General features: G+C 41.7%; 2 protein-coding genes across 2 annotated transcripts in view; both read right to left on the minus strand.

Moving 5' to 3' along the window:
- LOC124278258 (protein mono-ADP-ribosyltransferase PARP9-like) overlaps positions 1-21,234 on the minus strand; it is a 98,558-nt gene that overhangs the window by 75,356 nt on the left and 1,968 nt on the right. The gene's annotated exons all lie outside the window — the stretch shown is intronic.
- Positions 1-21,234, minus strand: part of LOC124278257 — a 57,656-nt gene that overhangs the window by 22,241 nt on the left and 14,181 nt on the right. The window lies entirely within an intron of this gene.

Here is a 21,234-nt window from a genome sequence, read left to right on the forward strand (position 1 = left end):
ACATATCTGCAGCTAAAATTGATCTCAACATCATTGCACCATACCGACTTCTGTCCTCACCACCATGGCAAATGGTGAAACCACAGGTCGATCTTACCCTCACCAAACTCAAAAAGTCTGAAACAAATCCCTTGGTGTTCCAACAGGAATACAACCAGTTACGTTCGAAGTATAACACTCACAGATCCATTTTCACAGACGGATCCAAGGACGATGGCCAAGTTGCCAGCGCTACAGTCATTGGAGCCAAGACTGTCTCCTCTAGGATCCCCGACAACAGTTCCATTTTCACCGCTGAAGCCAAAGCTATCTTCTCAGCTTTGACCTACATTCAACAGCAAAATCATTCCAAAAACTTCATCGTTTTACAGATTCATTATCCTGCCTTCAAGCACTTCTAAACGTGACTTCAAGTCACCCAATCATCCTGGACATACTAGAACTGTACAACGACCTTTCTACTGGCCAATATGACATCGTCCTCTGCTGGTTGCCGGGTCAAGTCGGCATAGCAGGTAACACTAAGGCCGATGCTGCAGCAAAAGCAGCTCTTGAAAAGCCCCTATCTCCACTGCTAATCCCGTACAGTGATATCAAACCCACTATCAGAAGCTATACTCGGGACCTGATGCAAAAAAGGTGGGACACTCAAGTAGGAAGAAACAAACTCCATGAATTGAAGCCAACAATCGGTTATACCTACTTGGGTTGCCAGTCAAGACGTGATGAAGTAATTTTACGACGATGTCGTATTGGCCACAGTCGATTTTACACATCATTTACATCTGCTAAAACGGTTGGGGATGGAGCCCCCATATGTCTCTCCTGTGATGAGGCTTTCACCGTCAAGCATATTCTGCTTGACTGTGTGGACTTTACATCTGCAAGGGACTCGCATTATCACGCAACCAATCTGAAAGATCTGTTCTCCAGCGTGAGCGCTCATCTGATACTGAACTACCTGAGGGAAGTTGATCTATATCATAAATTGTAACTGTGTAATGTCACTAACGAATTTACCTGCTCTTCAATTTAGTGCTATGACAGTCTCTGTTCCAAAATGACAATGTAATGAATGTGTGTCTTTGAAACGAAACCACTTTGTACTTACAATGTATATTAATGCAGACTTGTTCTCGTCACTATATGGCTGGAATAATGCCGATGTGACGTAAAGCCCAACTCAACTCAACTCAACTCAAACTTGACGACTCTGAAGGAGTATGGCAGGTCCAAGTAGCTGGTTCAAGCCTGGGCCTAGTTGTACAGAAATCGTTTTGATCGTGTACATTTAACAATCTAAGCACGATTCAAGTACAGTCCATTCATGTTGCCATCATACTGCCATCATGTTTTAGTGTGAATTGGGCTTTACTCTTCATACTGAAAGAATTTTGTCACTTTTGCAAATTATAACATATTATGCAGCAGTGAGGGGTTGGATGGTCCAGGCACAGTCAGGTTGGTAAAGCTGTTACCTGAGGGTGTCGAGGTGTTCTACCCTTTGCTCCTTAAGCAATCTTTCTAGCCAATCTGGTTCTGGGGATGATGTAGCTAAGATGGATAGTTAAAGATAAGTCCGGTATGGTGTTCAAGTCCACTTATTTTGGAATGAATTCTTTCACAAAGGTCCTCAGATATTGTCTAGCTTTCCTGGTCTACATGCAACACAGATTCACAAATCTCATGGAAGAACTTGTTGGTTTCTTGTACAATTCCTAAAGTTACAAGTTCATCTGAACCATTCTCTCAATATACAGAGAGAACCTCTCAAGTCAACGGTGGGGCCCAGAATCGCTTCTGTTCCCCTCGACATGTGAGAAAACTCTTTTCTGACAATTTTGGCTCCTCCCCCCGAAATAATGTCCTACCTCATACAAAAATGACTCATATCCAATCTTAATAATTAGTTACTTTCATTAGTCCCTTTCGGAGACTTTATTTGGTACCATCAAATTCTTCCAGTCATAAAATGACATTGCTAGTTATCCTTAAGCCATCCATCAACCAAACGTTGACATATCTAACTAATATCTCAGACTGGTAGGCGCCAGAAGATACTTAATCAAATCATTTCAGATCCTATGCGTGCCCCTTTATTGACAAACTGACCAAACTGACCATCTGTATCCCAAATGTCCATCCACCCAATTATGTAGAAACACCAGTTTGAACCTTTCACCCTCATTTATGTCAATTCAGAGAAATTGTTATTCCCCCAAGAAAGTGAATCAATAACAGTTCGGTTAGCTTGGTCAATGCACTTTCCCAGTACATTCACCCTTCTTAACTTGACTTCAAATTTTCCTTAAATATTTATAAAAGCATATAATGTTTTCAACTCTAAATATCCTGGTTATACATGCCCCTCCCGTTGTAGAGCATGTCCCATGCGACTGATAAATGGCTTAAGTTCCAACATACATACACATATATCAAATACATAACAATTGTAAAGATTTGTATACATATCAATAAGTCAAGAATACAATATCAATGAGAAATATCAAATAAGTAACTATATATCTGAGGACCAGAAAACGCAAAATTCAAATACAGGTAAGTGTCTCAGATAGGATCTGTCTTAGGTTGTACATATCTGAGAAGTGTAGAAGACATGTTAGAGCAAATAACATTTTTAAGTAACAAAATTGCTGATTGAATAAAATAAATGCAGATGTTGTTAGATATCACAAATCAAATGTAAGGATGAAAAAATTTGAAATCTTGAACCTATTTCTCTTTCCCCCGAATTTTTTTCATGCAAATCACAATAGGTTTACAAGATCAATAACCTTCTCGTTTCTCCCTATGCTTCTTGTGAACCTAATGCCGGGTTTGCTTCTCCCTGGTTCCAGTTAAAATGGTCCCAGAAAGCTTGGCTCTGTGGAGGGTAAAATAGCTTTATTTTCTGTGCCAATTGACCAACCCAATAAGGTGCCATCAGTCTCTTAACATAGAAAATAAGGCCTTTGGGAAGGTCAGGCACTGGTGACACAGTGTCCAGAAAGAGATGAACAAATGACATCTCGGGATGTGGTTCTACCCGTTTGGGACGATAATAATTTATCAGTGTCCTCACATCAAATCGGTCCAAAATATCCCTGGGTGGGAACAACACTGGATTCTTGCGGAGAATCGGTGAAATGTTGTCCGGCACTCCAATAAACGGGTCCTCATATGGTACTTGACACTCCGGGCACTTTTCAATATTGAAATAGCTAGGTAGCTGTGAGGGTGGCGGACCCTCGGCCAGGAAGGCCTCCAAACCTTCAATACCGGGTATATCATATTGTATACATGTCTCCCCGGGTGCCTGATCTTCCAGTGTTACCTGACGGAAATTGCCCCCTGTTATTTTCAACAGTGTGGCTGCACATCCTACATGTTGAACTAGTCGGCACCATTTACATAAAGTTACTGGGGAAAAGTTCCTACAATCATTGTGGATCGGAAATATCTCTTGTGTACAGAGAGCACAATAACTCAATGCCTCTTTTCCTGAATATCGGTTCCCACAGTAAAGTAGGTGACACGAAGCTTCACTGAAACTTTTAGCTACTTCGTCCGATTGAGGACCAGAGATAGCTTGCCAAAGTACCATCCTTGGTATCGGTAGCAGTCGCCAATATATTTCCATATAACCTTGCAATTCCGTGCCCATGTCAGTATGTAGCTCTTGTAAGTGGAACAAGATAGTCAAATCTTTGTTTCGAATAGCCGCTTTAACGCCTAGAACCACGAGGAGTGGAAGGTCAAAATATAGGCCATACATTAGGAGTACCGCCGCCCCGATCTCCATAGCCTTATCTATATGCCCCAAGTATGACGGATTTCTCTCGTCCAGGCGTGGTCGTGCAGCTACCATCAAAGCTCTTTCATATTCTAACTGACAAATCAGGTGGGCTGGGCAAGAACAGAATTGGTGGTCTTAAAGAGAAATTGCCTCTCTTTTATTCACTTTTTGAACTTTCAGATGAAACATTATTTCTTGGGTCCCCCATGTTATAAACATAGGTACCAAGACATCTAAAAAATAACGAAAGGCGACATAATCGGATCCACAATTTGTAGGGGATGCTAACCGGAGGGGACCAATTATAAAAAATCTTCGTCAAGGGTAGTCACCACATATTGCGGGTCTGACGAAGCCATGATAATTGCCCTAGGTTCACAAGTACCGATAAGTTAGCAGCTAGGGGTATTACAAACGATCGAAGGAGTACAATTTTTAGTACCCTATATAATAACTACAGTAACAATAGCATAACACAACAAAGCCTAACTAATGGAGGTGTACCCCTATGGTCAACGACCGGTGACTAGCCACAGTATACCACAGAATAGTGCGTCTAATAATCTTTATAAAAACGGGCGCGGAAAGCAGTGGAATTAGCGTATATTTAGCAGTAAGCAAAAAGCAGCACTATTCGAGCAGTGATATACTTGGGGGTACCAGCTAGCCACACAAAGCCACATCATCTGCTTAGGTACCATTTCCCCCTCTACGTGCAGCCCAGACAGTAAATGGGACTTGTTCTCTGAAATGCTGCCTAGTCGAACCAACAATTAACTTTCCAGAGAATATGGAGGCTCTCCTCCACTGTAGCATTCTGCATTACTATGAGTTTCAGAGAATCTGAGATTTTTTTAAGCATAGATTCTCAATTGGCAAAGAAAGTGAGTATGATCTTTTAGGGACCTGTGCTGAGGAAGTCCAGGATGATTTTGGTTAAGCAAAAAGCTCAACAACTTTTGGTAATAGACAGAAAAGGAGAGGAAGCAAATAATCGGCATGAAATATTACTCATTTAATGGTAATGGAATTTGAGCGGTTAGCACCTGCCCTTGTGAATACATCTCAAGTTGAATTGACAAGAAATTCATGAAAATCAAGTAATCAGACGGTCAATACATAAAGGATATTATATGAGTGCCCATTTCACATTATGTTTACAAAACGAGTGCCTAAATGTTGGTATATATACCGATATTTAGGCACGAGTGACGTAAACATAGTATGATATGGGCACGAATATAATATTCTGTTTATTACCGAGGTCGTCAAACTGAGGTAAACAAACCCAAATCTACTTTCAAACACAGGCTGGCTACCCGCCTTAGCCGCATGTAGAACGCAACATTCTAGGGCATCCAATGAAAAATATGAACCCTGATATTTTCGCCCTCGTAGGAAATAAGTTCTAGTAACGTCAAAATCAATTTGTCAATAACAGAAAATTTTCTGCAGTCAATCCAGGTTACGATGGAAATTTTTTGCCTCTTCAAAGATTAGGTTTTGAACCAACAAATTTTTTTTCCAATATTTTTATTCATTTCAGTTGAGCATATACAGAAGCATATAAGTATGGTTTGATGAAACAGCAGGCAATATAGACTAGCATGACGTATACAGCAAGTAATGCGTAGTACACTTTCATGAGAAGGTGTATTCAGGCTACCTATCTTTTAAGGTGAAAGTAATATAACATGTGTTATATTTGGGACCACACTTTCTTTACTAAGAAAGTGTCATCCCAAACACAACACACGTTACATTTGACCACTTTCTAAATGGCATTGTGTAACCATAATGAAAGTAATATAATGGAATATCAATGTTGGCATAGCAAACATTTTAGTCTAGCATAACCGATACAATCGGCAGTGCATGATATACTTATAAGAAAAAGTATTGTCAGGTTAAGGATATTATTACAGTTCTTTGGGCATTACCTTCTGTGGTGAATATGGTACAGTGAAATAACAATGTTGGCAAAGCAAACATTATAGTCAAGCATAATAGATACAATAGTGTAGTACACGTTTACAGTAGGTAGTGCATAATACACCTATAAGAGAAAGTATAGCCAGGCAAAGGATATTGTTTCAATTCCTTGGGCCATTACCTTGGGACTTTGCCGTGTTGTTATCTTTCTAGTGTTCAATGTGATATAATGAAATAGCAACATTGGCATAGCAAACAATATAGTATAACACATATAATAAATAGTGCATGGTACACATATAAGAGAAAGTAGAGTCAGGCTACAGATAAAAATTGATTCTACAATTTCAATTCCTTGGGCCATTTCCTCTGGAATTTTGCTATGTTGTTATTTTTTCTGGCTATATTGTAATAGAATCTAAATTGATATAGTATAAGTATTAAAAACATCATGTAAACTTTGTCAATCACAAGTGTCACCTATTTTCGTTATATCACGATCTATCTGCAAATGTCCATCCATATTTTTAACATTAAAGTAAATAATAACCTAATAACATCATAGACAGTTACCTGGTTCTGAAGTTCACAGATCTGAGGCATCTTTAAGGGGGCATATTCACTGTTGATAGCTATGTTTTATCGTACTGAACGTTCGCGGTAGCAGCACTTGTTAGACATGACCTAATTACCACTGTGTGTCACTACGCTATTTACATCCATGAAGGATTCTACTACTGACGTCATTCTGTACTATTATTGTACAGACTTATGTATTTCATGTCTCCCAAATGATGTATTTATTCACTGTCTTGAATCATTGTGTATTTTGAGTGTTAAAACCGATGTTTGTCAGGGACTATTTCTTGTGCACACTCCTGCTTCGTGGCTATTAATAGAAAGTAAGTGTGACTTTTGACCCAGATAAACAATGACTTATTACACTTGTTAATGACGATTTTCTGATAACTTTCTTGCTCAGAAGTGTTGTAAAGTGTATTCCATGATACATACTAATGAAAATTACACTTGATTGAACTGAATAACGAATTTGATCTGTTTGACATTTCTCGGGTTACGGTGACCTGTCAACAACATTTACGTTAGGCTGAGTGATTAATTATAAATTTGATGTCCGTTTTTATATGAAAGCCACATATTCATTATCTGGTATTTTCCTGCATTCTATGGTAGAAATGTTTTGATTTACGATATAGAGGACAATGTATAACCACCTGTATTTCCTACATTTGTACCTGCAATATGACAGTCGTTTCGTGTTTTGACATTTGTTGCCGACAATCATTCTAGGCACTAATTGACAGTCTGCTGTCCGTTTTCTCTGTTTGCATTTACCAAATATTTTAGCAAACTTGTTCGTGTCCGAATTGTTAAAGGTCACATAGGACAACATCAATTCCTGGATACAGGGCATATTGATTCTACACTGGGCCAAAGTTGTCAATGGTCTTAGTATACATTTGACGTCTGTCAAAATGTCGTCCCGCCGCTTGGCCTGAATATAATCGTTGTCCTTATTCTTGTTATATCACATGTTTACACAAATCTCACTTGTCCATCATGGTTGATCTCTTCGGACACTTTATTTAACATAAGGACAATACCATATGATAAAGGAAACTTATGCTTTTGTAAATTTCACTTGTCATAGAGCCGACCATAAACCAAGATGGCGGCAACTGACGCTACGTTGACGGAAAGATATTGTCCGTTTTATTATAACAAACTGTCTCGATGTCCTGATTATTTCTACTGTGTCCTAATTGTATTCGGACAAGAAGGACAACATAAGGACAATTAATAGTCACTTACTTGTGTTAGCAATGAAACTGCCTATGCAGCGTTTCTTGTATGCAAGCCATCAAACCTGTGCTCTGATTGGTTGAGAAAGGTCACATGACCTCCTGATGATGCCTATAAATATGATCACTGGTCAAGGCCTGACCATCTGCAGCCTGGCTGCCAAAGGAGAAGGAGCTCAGAGGGAAGCAGCCAAGCAAGACAGAAGATAAGGAAGGCCAGTTCACTGTGGGTTCTACTCACGGGGGACTGTTCCCAGCCCACTCATGGCGAACTCTGGGAACACCTTCTCTGTGACCGCCGAGGTTCACAGGAAACAAGAATGTGAGGTAGGGGGAGTAGCCGTGTCTACTCCCAACGGGAAAGGTAGGGGAGTGGCCGTGTCCACTCCCCATGGTGAAAGGAGGAGAGTAGCCGCGTCCACTCGCCGGAGGGAGAGCAGGGGAGCGGCCGTGACCACCCCCCAGGGAGAGAGTAGGGGAGCGGCCGTGACCACCCCCCAAGGAGAGAGAAAGGGAGTTAAGGGGGGAGTGGCCGTGACCACCACCCAGGGAGAGAGTAGGGGAGTGGCCCTGACCACCCCCCAAGGAGAGAGAAAGGGAGTGAAGGGGGGAGTGGCCGTGACCACTCCCCCAAGAGAGAGAAGGGGGAAGCAAGGGGGAAAGGCCGTGTCCGATCCCCCAGTCGAAAGCAAGGGTGTAGCCGTCAGATAGAGAAAAGGGAGCAGCCGTGACTGCCAAGGAAATTGAGCCCGAGAGTCCGCCCAACTCTCAGAGCTCCACAGCTAGCAAGGAGGTAGCCGTGTCTACCTCCACACCAACCGCCGGTAGGGTTGGCATAGATATGGGACTGCCCACCCCAATATCAATAAACATAGAAATGGACTCTGAGTCCGAAGAGGGAATGCCTAGCCCTCAAAATATCACAAGGGGAATGCCCAGCCCCAACAGAGATAGCTCAATAATGAAAGAGCCTCAGAACGGTCCCGGTCAGACCAGCAATTATTTCAGAACACTACCTCCAAACCCCAAAAAGCGCAAAATTGAGGAAACAGCAGAAAGTCCTAACAGCTCCTACGCAGAAGCTGCAATGAGTCTGCCTATGGGGAACACTAGCTACTCCGAAATAAGCCAGTCAGACCGGGCATTAGTTCAAGAGCTTTGGAACAGGAATGCTAAGAAATCCAATGACCGAACTAGACAAGCCAAAGCTTCGGCTAAGGCTGCCCCAAACAAAGCAGCAGGGGTGGGAGAGGCTAGTCTACTGTACAGACTACAACCTCACCCTCTCCAGCAGGGTCTCGGCCCAAGCTTTACGGGAGGAACTAGTGAAGTCAATCTCTGTCACTAAAATAAACAAAGCAACACGGGATATGTTGTCAGAGGTGACAACATAAATCATTGTGCCAAACTCCCCACAAAAGTCCTTGACCAAGCTATAGTTTGGAAAGTGCCAGGCTGGGTCTCGCACACAAGATGCGCGGTGCATCTTGATAAGGGTATCAGTGACGAAAGGCTCACAACCCAGCAGCAACACGATCCTACTATAACTGACATGTATAGGATTAAAAGCCAAGGCAAAAATACAAGAGTAGTAATACTCACAATATTGGGAACTACAGTCCCGGAGACGATCAAAGTGGCAGGCGAAGTAGTAGCGACACTTCCCTACCTCAGGCGACCAAAACAGTGCGTCAACTGTTTAAATTACGGGCATGTTAAGGCAAACTGCCTCAACGAGGCAAAATGCCGAACATGCTCTAGGCCAGCCAAAAGCTGCAAGGGCAACTGCTCTCTTTATTGCACCAACTGCAAAGTTAAGGGACACTCGTTCCTATCCAACTTCTGCAGGAGCAGGCAGCACAAAAAACAGAGTCTAAACACGGAGACTCTTGGCCTCAAACAGACGACGCAAACTGTTCAGGGCATTAAACAGGCAGCGACCAAGGGCAAGGTCAATGCTAAGACACGGGCAAATAAAGACGCTGAGGCAGCCAGCGCAGGCAACCCCACAGGCAAGGGCGCCAAACCAAAGCGACGTAAAGGCAAAAGAGGCAAAAGGGGCAAAAAGGGTCCAAACAAGCTGGCAAACAACACGGGCAATGTTGAATCCACCATACAACGGGAACAGGCAAAAGGCATGCTGTAATAAGCCATGACAGCAACACAAATGCCCACAACCAGACTACCCCAGACAAGCTGGTTGAATTTATGTGCGCCGCCTTAATCAAACTAGGCACACATAAGGACAGTGATGAAGGAGCAAAACTAACCATACTCTGGGAGTTGGCAACCAGCATCCTGTCCTATGGGCAATCTGCTTCCTTTCTCACACAGCAGATACAAAAGCTTAAATGAACATTTAAGCTACAAATAATAAGAACACAACTGTCATCATGTGCTTAGAAATATTACAATGGAATGCCAATGGTCTGAGGTCGCATGGCCAAGAACTCATAGCCCTAGTCAGACAACAGGTACTGAAACCCCACGTTATACTAATTCAAGAAGCGAAACTGGGGAAGAGAGCAAACTTTCGGTTACCTGGCTACACTCAATACCGCAAAGACAGAGCGGGGCGAATGGGGGATGGACTGGTCACTTTTGTCGTCGACAACTGTACATCCACTGAGGTCAAAGCAGAGGTGGGAAGCCTTGAAACCCAGGTCATCACGGTCAGCATGGCAAATAGCAAAGAGATCCGCATTGCAAACGTCTATCACAGGACTGCCGATCCCACCAACATCGAGGAGCTTAAAGAACTCAGCGACTTGGTTGGGCATTCAGGCCTGGCAGGATGGTTGAGGATTGGGTAGAGTCACAGGGACTCGTTATACTGAATGATGGCTCTCCTACAAGACATTGTCCTAATCGAGGAATATGGACTAGCATAGATCTTGCTATTGCCACTAAAAACCTAGCCCATGATTGCCAGTGGCAGGTTCATGATGACAGTTGGGGAAGTGATCACTCTCCGTGCTTCACCTTTCTCGGTATCCCACCTCTTTGCGATGAAATCTCAAACCCTAGAGAGCGGTGGAACTTCTCCAAAGCAGACTGGTCAAAATTCAGAACGGAGTGCAATAAAATCGAGCCGTCTGAAATCATCTCTGACGACGTTGATACCTTTTGCCTAAACCTAACATCGGCCATACACAAGGCAGCACTGGCCTCAATCCCACTCACCAAAGCAAAGGTCGGCGCCCGAGCCGTCCCATGGTGGAACCAGGGAATAGCCAAAGCATGACGCATTAGGAAAAAGGCATTAAACAGGTTAAAACGAGACAAGTCTGTCATAGGTGAAGTTCGTGTAGCTAGGAAACAAGTGAAAGATCTCATCGATCAGTCCAGGTCTGACTCGTGGCAAGAGTTCTGTGGATCCCTCAACCACAATACAAACAGTAAAGCAGTCTGGCAAAAGATACATGCTATCCGGGGGAAACGCAGGTCCGCCCGCATTCCCAAACTAACAGGGGCTACCAAAGTAACGGATAAAGCAAGTATCTTAGCCACCCACTTTGCCCCTGTCAGTAGCAACAACAATTTTTCTGAAGAGTTTAAAAAGAAAGAAAAATTGCCACCACGGCCCAAACAGCCCCCGTGCAATCAGCACGCATACAACCATGGTTTCAGTGTGGAGGAGTTCAGAACTGCTATACACCACAAAAAGGGTACTTGTCCAGGGGAGGACATGGTCAGCTATGAGATGCTCAAAAGGTTGCCAGACAGCATCGCCAGCGTCGTCGTACAACTGTACAATTTGATTTGGGATCAGGGGGAGGTACCTGCAGCATGGAAACATGCAGCAGTAATACCTCTGCTCAAACCAGGGAAGGAGGCGGCATCGGCCAACTCATATCGCCCAATATCCCTCACATCAAATCTGTGCAAGAGTATGGAGGCAATGGTCAACATTCGCTTAAAGCACCACCTTGAGACAAACGCACTCTTATCTGACGACCAGAACGGTTACAGAACAAACCGCTCATAAATCTTGACCACATTTTCCGACTGGAAAATGATATCAAATTAGCCCAGATCAAGAAACAGTACCTAGCTGCTGTCTTTTTTAGACTTCAGCAAAGCCTTTGACATGGTATGGCACGATGGACTCCTCCAAAACTAGAGAATGTTGGTGTACAAGGGAAATTGGCAAACTATGTTCAAAGTTTTCTGCAAGAAAGGTCAATATCAGTCTTAGTTGGAGACCACCTGTCTGATCCACACAGGTTAGATAATGGCACGCCGCAAGGAAGCATTATCAGTCCCACACTCTTCAACATCATGATTGACGACCTATTTGAACATGTCCGAAAGGACGATAACATCAACACCTCTAAGTTCGCTGACGATGGGGCTGTCTGGATCAGACATCCAGAGGTTTTCAAGATCCAGGCTCTGATCCAGAAAACCCTCGATGGTGTGGAAAAATGGTGCGACATCTCACCTGAGAAAACAATCGGAGTGGTATTCAAGCGGAAGGGTAGCAGAATATGCAACACACCCAGTCTCAAACTCAAGGGCAAAACGGTCAAATTTGAGAAATCAGCTTAGTTCCTCGGGGTTACTTTCGACCAACATCTCACATGGGCAAAACACATAGAGAGCATAGCCCATAGGTGTCAGAAAGACCTCAATGCAATAAGAGCTGCATCCGGCAGCTCTTGGGGAGCAAACAGCGATACTCTCCTGACCCTATATAAGACCCTCATCAGAAGCAAAATTGACTATGGGTGTGAAGCATACCACAGCGCCTCAAAAACGTGTTCTTCACCGGCTTGAAACGATTCAATATCGTGCTCTTAAACTGGTTACGGGCGCAGCGGCCCATACCTCCCACCAGGCCCTACTAGTGGAAACTGGGGAGCTACCACTCAATCTCAGGCGTGATAAGATGACATTGAACTATTGGAGTCGCTGCTCCAATCCACATGTCACTAGACTATGGGAAGAGACACTCTACCCCGGATGCATAAAAGCATTGCTCCAAAAGAGACCTGACATAACACCAGGCGGGCTCAGAGTCATTCAGCTCAGGCGAGAACACGGATGCGACCGGGTAGAGCCTCCAACATGTCAAATGACTGTGCAATGTCCCCCATGGGAATTAAAATCACCAAATGTCGATACCACTCTCACAAAAGAAGTGCCTAAAAGTGAGAACCCAATGTTGCTACGAAGCATTGCGCTTAGTAGGATTGACTCACTTTACGAAGACTCCGCTCACATATATACTGACAGATCCAAGGATCCTGTGAGAAATAGAACTGCCTATGGTATCCAGATATACACAGCCTCTACCAACCAAACAATCTCGGTCCGCATCCCTGACGGACAGTCAGTCTACACAGCGGAGCTAGAAGCCATACACCATGCACTAAGGTACAGCGAAAACCTTAGAGAGAAAAGAGTGGTCATCCTCTCTGACTCTCTCAGTGCACTACAGTCACTGGCAACTAAGCATTCGAGCAGTAGACCTGACACCATCCGAGACATTTTGGTTCTCATTCAGAAACTAAGAAGGGAAAATGAGAAAGAGATCACACTGTGCTGGATACCATCTCACATAGACATTCCCGGTAATGAGAGAGCTGACAAACTAGCTAAACAGGCGCTAGAATTGATCGTGTCACTGGATCATCCTTACTCAAAAGCGAAATTCGAAGTATGATCCAAGGTTCGATCACTAGCAAGTGGTAAAGGCAATGGGACACCTCAGACAAAGGCAGATAGTATCATGGACTCCGCCCCAGTGTGAAAGGGACGCGAACTACTCCCTCACAAAACAGGCGAGTCGACATCATGATCACCCGCCTAAGACTAGGTACCACCAAAACCTCATATAAAAACTGTCCAACATGCCACACCAAAGCTACAGTCCCTCACATTATGCTGGATTGCCAACGGTTTGACACAACCAGGCAAACACTCAGAGAGGAAACAGGGCTAGGTACATTGACAGCCATGCGACTGCTGGCTCCCACAGAGCACCTTGCAATGTACAGACCGCTAGCCAATTTCCTCTTGGAAAGTGAACTATGTCAGTATATCTAAAAAAGAAATTATATCAATCAAGCCAGTCTTCAGTTTGCTCGAGGGCGCCAAGGACATTATACCACCCAAGCTCCTGACCTCAGAGGACCAGCCCAGCCAACAGGGAGACAATATCACCCAGGCTCCCCCCCCACCACGCTCACGCCGGTCGCTCAGCCTGCCAACATGCCCGGTCGCCAGACTGGCCCACCAGTCCACCATGCGTCCCAAAGAGGGACAACACATGCGTCCCAAAGAGGGTCTTGCAACAGGGCGTGGCCGTGTCCACACCCTAGGGTAACAGCAGGGGAGTGGCCGTGTCCGCTCCCCAGGGTAAGTAAGCAATGAGTGTGAGCAAGGGAGTGGCCGTGTCTGCCCCCCAGAGTGACAGCAGGGGAGCGGCCGTGTTCGCTCCCCAGAGTGACAGCAGGGGAGCGGCCGTGTCTGCTCCCCAGAGTGTGAGCAGGGGAGTGGCCGTGTCTGCCCCCCAGAGTGACAGCAGGGGAGCGGCCGTGTCTGCTCCCCTGAGTGTGAGCAGGGCAGTGGCCGTGTCCACTCCACACAAAAAAAAACAACAACAACAACAACAACAAAAACCAAACATGTTTGTACACATAACACTTGTGTACTCACAACCACAACCATGCGACCCGAAGAGGGTCAACACAAGCTGAGACAGCCATGTCCAGCCATGCGTCCCGAGGTGGGACACACCTCACCAGCCCCAAGCGTCCCAAGGAGGGACACACCAGTCCAGGCCCAAGAGTCCCAAGGAGGGACACTCCAACCCAAGCGCCCATGGAGAGATGCCCACACCCAACGCCACAAGACAACCCGGTCCAGCCCCAAGAATCCCAAGGAGGGACACCGCCACCACACCCACGAGTCCCAAGGAGGGACACCCCACGCATCCCAAGGAGGGATAGGTCTGCCGACATGCCAACCCGCGAAGGCGACCTCCAAAGCACCAAACCCTACTACTACTACTACAGGCCTGACACACTCGATTCGGATTCGATTCACTCGGGTCACTCGATTTAGATACAATAAGACTTTCGGTCTGATTAAAGGCTCCTGCTCTAGTTTTTACCTGGCACCTCTACTGACTTAGATTTATCATCATAACTGCTTCTAGGTATATATTTTAAGTCAAATTACAATCAATTTAATAACTATATTACATACTCAGTAACATTTCTGCAAGATATTTGAGTTGAAATAACAAAATAACCATTTCCTTGGAGACTGAGCCTTGTCATTAGATATATATATATATATAGGCCGAGTAGTGTGTGATATTTATTGGCATCATTTATTTTATTGCATTGCTAACAAAATCCCATCTACATTCTTGCCATTGAAACAAAATTAAAACAAAGTTTGCACATATCACTGCAAACTTTGCTCTCTACCTCATCGTCTCCTTGTGTTATTTGTTTTCCCACGTGCACCCCAAGGGTGTTACAATATATCTTTCAATTCATACAAGATTTTTTTAGCGAATTTAGAAATTTGTCCAAAGTCGGTTTTCTGTCATTTATATTGGCTAGGTATATGAACCTTTTTCCAGCAAGAATAATATTATTAATAAAAGGATAGCCAGTGTTAATCCCCAACAATATTGCAAAGTCCGTGAATAAGATATTAATATTGACAGTATTTTTAATATATAAACTTCAGTCTTTCCAGAATGTGTGAACAATATCACATAAAACATACACATGTACAATGTTTTCAGATTCTTTTTTTAAGAATGCACAGCGATCATTATGTATTATTTTCATCCTTACTAATTCTTTTCTTGTATAAATAACTTTGTGAATGAATCTGTACTGAAAGCCTAAGAGTTTAATATCATTTGTACACTTTCTATAATTTAAGAAAATAACATCCCAAGATAAAGTAATGTTTGTCAAAACTTCCCATTCTCTACAAACATCAGGCAATCTATCTGTTTTGATCAATTTATCATAAAATATTCTACAACCCATAGAGGGTGTAAGCAGAGTTAATATCACTTCATTAATACCAAGATTTTGATTTTCAAGTTTATGATTGCTTATTGTGGCTTTCCAATTAAGTAATGGGAACATTACTCAAAACTCTGTTGTAATCTAAAAAAGTACCTTTAACTAAGAATCTATTTTAAAACTCATCAAAGGATAATAGCCCGACAGAGTTACATATGTCTTTAATCTCGGTCACACCCTTATTGAACCAATTATGAATAAATGAGAAGGGTTTGCAAAATGATGGTTTAGCCACAACGGTTCATGAAGTATTTTCTGATAATCACATTGGTCAACTCTGAAGGAAGATCTGTACCTCTTCCATGCCTGAAAAACATCTTTCCAATACAGGTTATCAACTTCCTTAGATAGATCAATATTAGCTCCTAATTGGAGTAATGGTATAATAGGACTGACTGAGTTTAGTTTTACGCCGCTTTTAGCAATATTCCAGCAATATCACGGCGGGGGACACCAGAAATGGGCTTAACACATTGTGCCCATGTGGGGAATCGAACCCGGGTCTTCGGCGTGACAAGCCAACGCTTTAACCACTGAGCTTCCCCACCGCCCCGGTGTAATAGGAACATTGCAGGGACTGTTGCAGGTAGCTCTACAGAGGCATCTCTTCAATGCTGCTATTTTAAGTGAATCAGTGAAAGAAAGGATATCTGTCATCCTAATTCCCCCCTTCCCGGTAGTCCTTTTTCAATGCTACTCTATTTATTTTGTCAGGTTTCCCATTCTATAGAAAAGAAAAGAACATTTGCTCTAAGTCTTTAATAAAAAACTTTCCAATAAGAGTTAAATTTCTTCTTCGCCAGTTTCCTAAAATGTTCGATATCAAAGTCATTCTTTTCTAGTGTTGATAACCCAGAGATCGTTCAAATTAACATTTAACACCCAAGACCACAAAGTTACCAGAAGCCCAATCCAAAATATATTCACTACAAATAATATATTTACTATTAATCATAGCCCCTAACCATATTGCTTTGGTTTTATCAACATTAATTTTCAATCCTGAAATTTGGTAAAAAAGAGAGAGAGTATCCATTACTACGAACTGTGCCTTCAATATCGGTTATTTTAGCTTCCAGATCGTTAGCTTTTTCTTTTTTTAGTTTCTTAATGTGGGTGCTGTATGATATCGATTTACCTCTAATGTTCATCAACAAAGTTTCCAGAAAAAGACAGTCATCAATACTTAAGACTACCGGGTAGGTCATTATCATCAATATTCTTTATATCCTCAGTGTGACTGCGAAGAGCATATTGCTGTTTAGCTAAGTCTATCTCAGTCCTATTTTTATGTATTCTTTATCCCGCAATAAAGAGGTGTTAAATTTCCAATAACCTTTTCCTCTTGTATTAGTATTATTTGAAAAAGTAAGTGTTATAGTAGAATAGTAAGATTTATAGCCAGGGAGGATTTCAGTGTCTACGGTCGTATTACCAACATCGTGGGAGACCCCAAAAAAGTCGAGCCTGGCTTGCTGTCTAGGGGTTTTTTTCCACCAAGTATACTTTCTCGTATCACTATTAAGATCATGCCAGATCTATAAACTGGTCTATTTTTTCCAAAATTACACTTCCTGCGTTAGGGTTATTAATATGTTTGTAGTTCTCAAGATCCATAGTTGGGTCAAGTACCACATTCCAATCTCCACAGAGAACAATAGATTCGTTGTCGAATGCATCAATTTGGTAAAAATAAATCTCTATAAAAGTTAGGCACATCTTTGTTAGGGCCGTAAATAGTGGCTAAGGGTAGTCTTATGCCGTCAATACTTGTGTCAACAATGATAAAATTGCCATTCTCATCTTCCTTGTATTTATGAACATCAATCTCTTTATCATTGTTAAACAATATTGCAACACCTCTAGAGTTTGACTAATGGTGATATGATACATTTCAAATGTTTATTTTCTACAAACAATGCTCTAGCAAAGTATCACCTTGTCAACTTCGTCATCACCTTGTGTTTTTAAGTGCAATATATTGATGAATTATTTGACTATAAATAGCGTTGTGTGTCCAGCTTATTTTATATATTGTATTATGATCGTCATATGTTCTATTAATGTTCTATCATTCAAGTGTTAAGTTTATATCAATCTAGAAATGTTATATTATAACTCTTTGTTACTTTTATGTCTTGCATTTGAATAAAACTGACTTGCATAGTCTGAGTTCTGTTTTCACTAAGTAAACACTTGACTTGAATGTGTACGGTAATCTAATTAATCACCTGTGAACGGTACCGGGACCGCCACAGCTGTATATAAAGTGACTTAATCATTGATTTGGTCTGTTTCTCTAGTGAATAAATTATTTATGAATCCTACTCAAGTCAAGAATGTTGAGAAATTAATTATATGCATTATTTGTTTATTTTGTTTAACATATACCTTTAAACAAGATAACGCAATTTCTGGCACTAAATGTCAGTCTAGCTTTGATCATCTCTTTTACCAGTTACACGCATGTACGTGATTATTATTAAAGCTTAACCCATCTGTAACCACTGACTAACTACAAACTGCTTTCTAGTACTGAACTCACAGCATTTCATGTGCACAATGATTGATTAATGATTTGGTCTTCCCTGAGTGTTCAGGGTTCAATGCCAGCTGGGCTCAAGGCCTATTGTAATCGTTCGGATTAATAGTATTTATCATTCCTCCGTATTTTGCATAAATCATAACTCAATCACCAGAGTGTAGAATCTGACAAAAACATTCACAAATGTGTCCAAGGTGCTGAGGTTGTTACTGCAAACGTGTCAAGGTTCTGGGTTTAAGGACCAAAAATTAGGACAGATGATTCAAAATCAATACACAAATGTGTAAAAGCAATAATCTGTGCAACTACTCATCTAATGACTTCCAAATTTCTTGCATGTATGCCTGATGGGATGCCCTTTAATTATGGACTGAAGGACTACAGTCGCTATAAGGTACGGTTTGGCAGTTTTGACCTTGCACTTTAGCACATTTCATAGAACTTGACTGCCAAAATCTCCTCCTCTGAAACAATCACAGCTATAGTTTCCACTCTATGAATACTTTGTCTCGCTTCACCTTCCCACAAAGCTTCCTTAACAAATGTGGCTATGTCTCTTGCTGGCTGAGATTATGAATGCTACTTCTTGGCCTAAGTTGTCTCCAAAAAGACTTATTCTTTACGATGTTTTCACACAGAAAATTGTTTAATAGCCTGTGTAATGTGACGTGTGTGTCTGTATGATAGCTAAGGTCCGAGCGAACTAGCGAAAGAAATTGTGGGGTGTTGGTATGATTTATGAAATTGGGCTTCTAGGCAGTGATGTAGGGTCATCGGGGCTCCAGTAACAGCTGCTGACAGTGGCTGTTGAATTTGCACCAAATGTCATACGTTTAAAAAATGGTAAAGAATTACCTCCCTTGACAAAATCCAGCTGTCATCCTTGAGTGTAGAAACCTTAAATGATATTATTGTGTGAGGCATGTATATTTCTGCTGAACAATTATTTCGAACACAATATCAATTAACTATTTCAGTTCGACTGACTCATAATGAATGTTAAAGTATAACTGGCATGAATGTTTTAGATTAATTTTACAGTAGTTCATCTGCCATGTGAATACAGGCAAAGAAATGTTTCGACACAGATATAAGGCATCCAACAAAAATATATTAAATAAGTCAATTAAGTATGTTTAACTCAATGATAATCTGATGTAGCATAAACTAATGTTCTTGGAAATTTCTGTATTTAAACTTGAAATTCCATTATTGTAAACTTATGGTTTTGTTGTTAAAGACAGTGTTTAAATTTCAATGCATCTTGTACTTATTCATCTAGGTTTTGTGATCTAAGCTTATAAGACTTCCACTTGAAAAGTTGGATAAGCAGCATAAATAAGCCAATACACAGCTGGAACTAATAACTATGTCACAATGTAACCTACAACAATCATACCATTTCTTTTGATGTTTTAATAAGCTCAACAGCTGTTTCGAAAACAGCAAGTTATATCATTCAAGCCAGAATACAGAACACTTTGTACCTAAGCTAGGATGAGAATACCATTGTATAGTAAAGGGAAGAAGCATTTCCCACCACTGGAAGTTCTGTAATCAATACTAAGAGTGCCATCTTTTTTAAGAATAATGTGACATGTAGATATCATGTTGTAACACAGTAAAAACAAGAAGACAAAGTCATCAATATCCCCCGCCATGGCAAAATACTCTTCATGATTATGTCTACGAGTTATGATTATGTCAAAATTTTAGGTGTGTATATAGAAAAGGGGAAGGAGAGTATTTAAAGGTTTTTAAAGTTCCGCTCCAGAAAGGAGCACTATCACCAATTTCAGTCTATGTCAAACTTGTTGCCATGGAAATGCCAAAATATTTTATTCAGAAATCCAAAACTACCAAAGGGCACCAGTACACCACAAGATCTATGTATGTGCCAAGTTTGGTGAAGAAACATTAAACGGTTTTAGAGTTCTGCTCCGGAAAAGAGCACTACCACCAATTTCTGTTTTAGTCAAACTTGTTGCCATGGAAATGCCAAAAATATTATATTCAGAATTCCAAAACTACCAAAAAGAAACCAGTACACCACCAGACCAAACTATGTGTCAAGTTTGGTGAAGAAATAATGAACGGTTTTAGAGTTCAGCTCCGGAAAAGAGCACTACCACCAATTTCAGGCTAAGTAAAACTTCTTGCCATGGAAATGCCAAAAATATTTTATTAAGAATTCCAAAACTACCAAAAGGCACCAGTACACCACCAGATCTATCTATGTGCCAAGTTTGGTGAAGAAATAGTGAACGTTTTTTGAGTTCTGCTCCGGAAAAGAGCACTACCACTATTTTCATTCTAAGTCCATTTTGTTGCCATGGAAACGCCAAAAATGTTTTATTCAGAAATCCAAATCTACCAAAAGGCACCAGTACACCACCAGATCTATCTATGTGCCAAGTTTGGTGAAGAAATAGTGAACGGTTTTAGAGTTCAGCTCCGGAAAAGTGTACTACCATCAATTTCAGGCTAAGTCAAAACTTGTTGCCATGGAAACGCCAAAAATGTTTTATTCAGAAATCCAAATCTACCAAAAGGCACCAGTACACCACCAGATCTATCTATGTGCCAAGTTTGGTGAAGAAATATTGAGGTTTTAGAGTTCTGCTCCGGAAAAGGCAAATGCGCACGGACGGACGGACGGACGCACGCACGCACGCACGCACGGAGTCCATTTTAATACCCCCCGCAAAACGCGTTGCGGGAGATAAGTATACACTGAACGCGTTGCGGGGGATAATTATACACTGAAAGCAGAAATTGGTTTGGAGCGATTTGGGCAAAGAGAGCAAGTTCTGAAAAGAACTTACTGCATAATGGGTCTAAATGGTCTAAAGCCTACAGAGCCATCATTGCTACTTGCAGTTATATTTACTGTTAGTTTCATTTTGGATATCTGAAACATGGTTATTGGCAATAGCTAAAATGCCATGCTAAATATTATAAACGACATGTAATTATAGGGTGACCTCTCAAATGTCACAAGAGAAAATCAGAATTCTTCAGTTCTTCACTAAATAAGTCCGTAAAGTATGTTCAAATCGATGATAATCTGGGGACAAT

The sequence above is a fragment of the Haliotis rubra genome, unplaced genomic scaffold, assembly GCF_003918875.1.
Source record: "Haliotis rubra isolate DU_JTF1 unplaced genomic scaffold, ASM391887v1 Scf234, whole genome shotgun sequence".
In the NCBI taxonomy this organism is placed as follows: Eukaryota; Metazoa; Mollusca; class Gastropoda; order Lepetellida; family Haliotidae; genus Haliotis; species Haliotis rubra.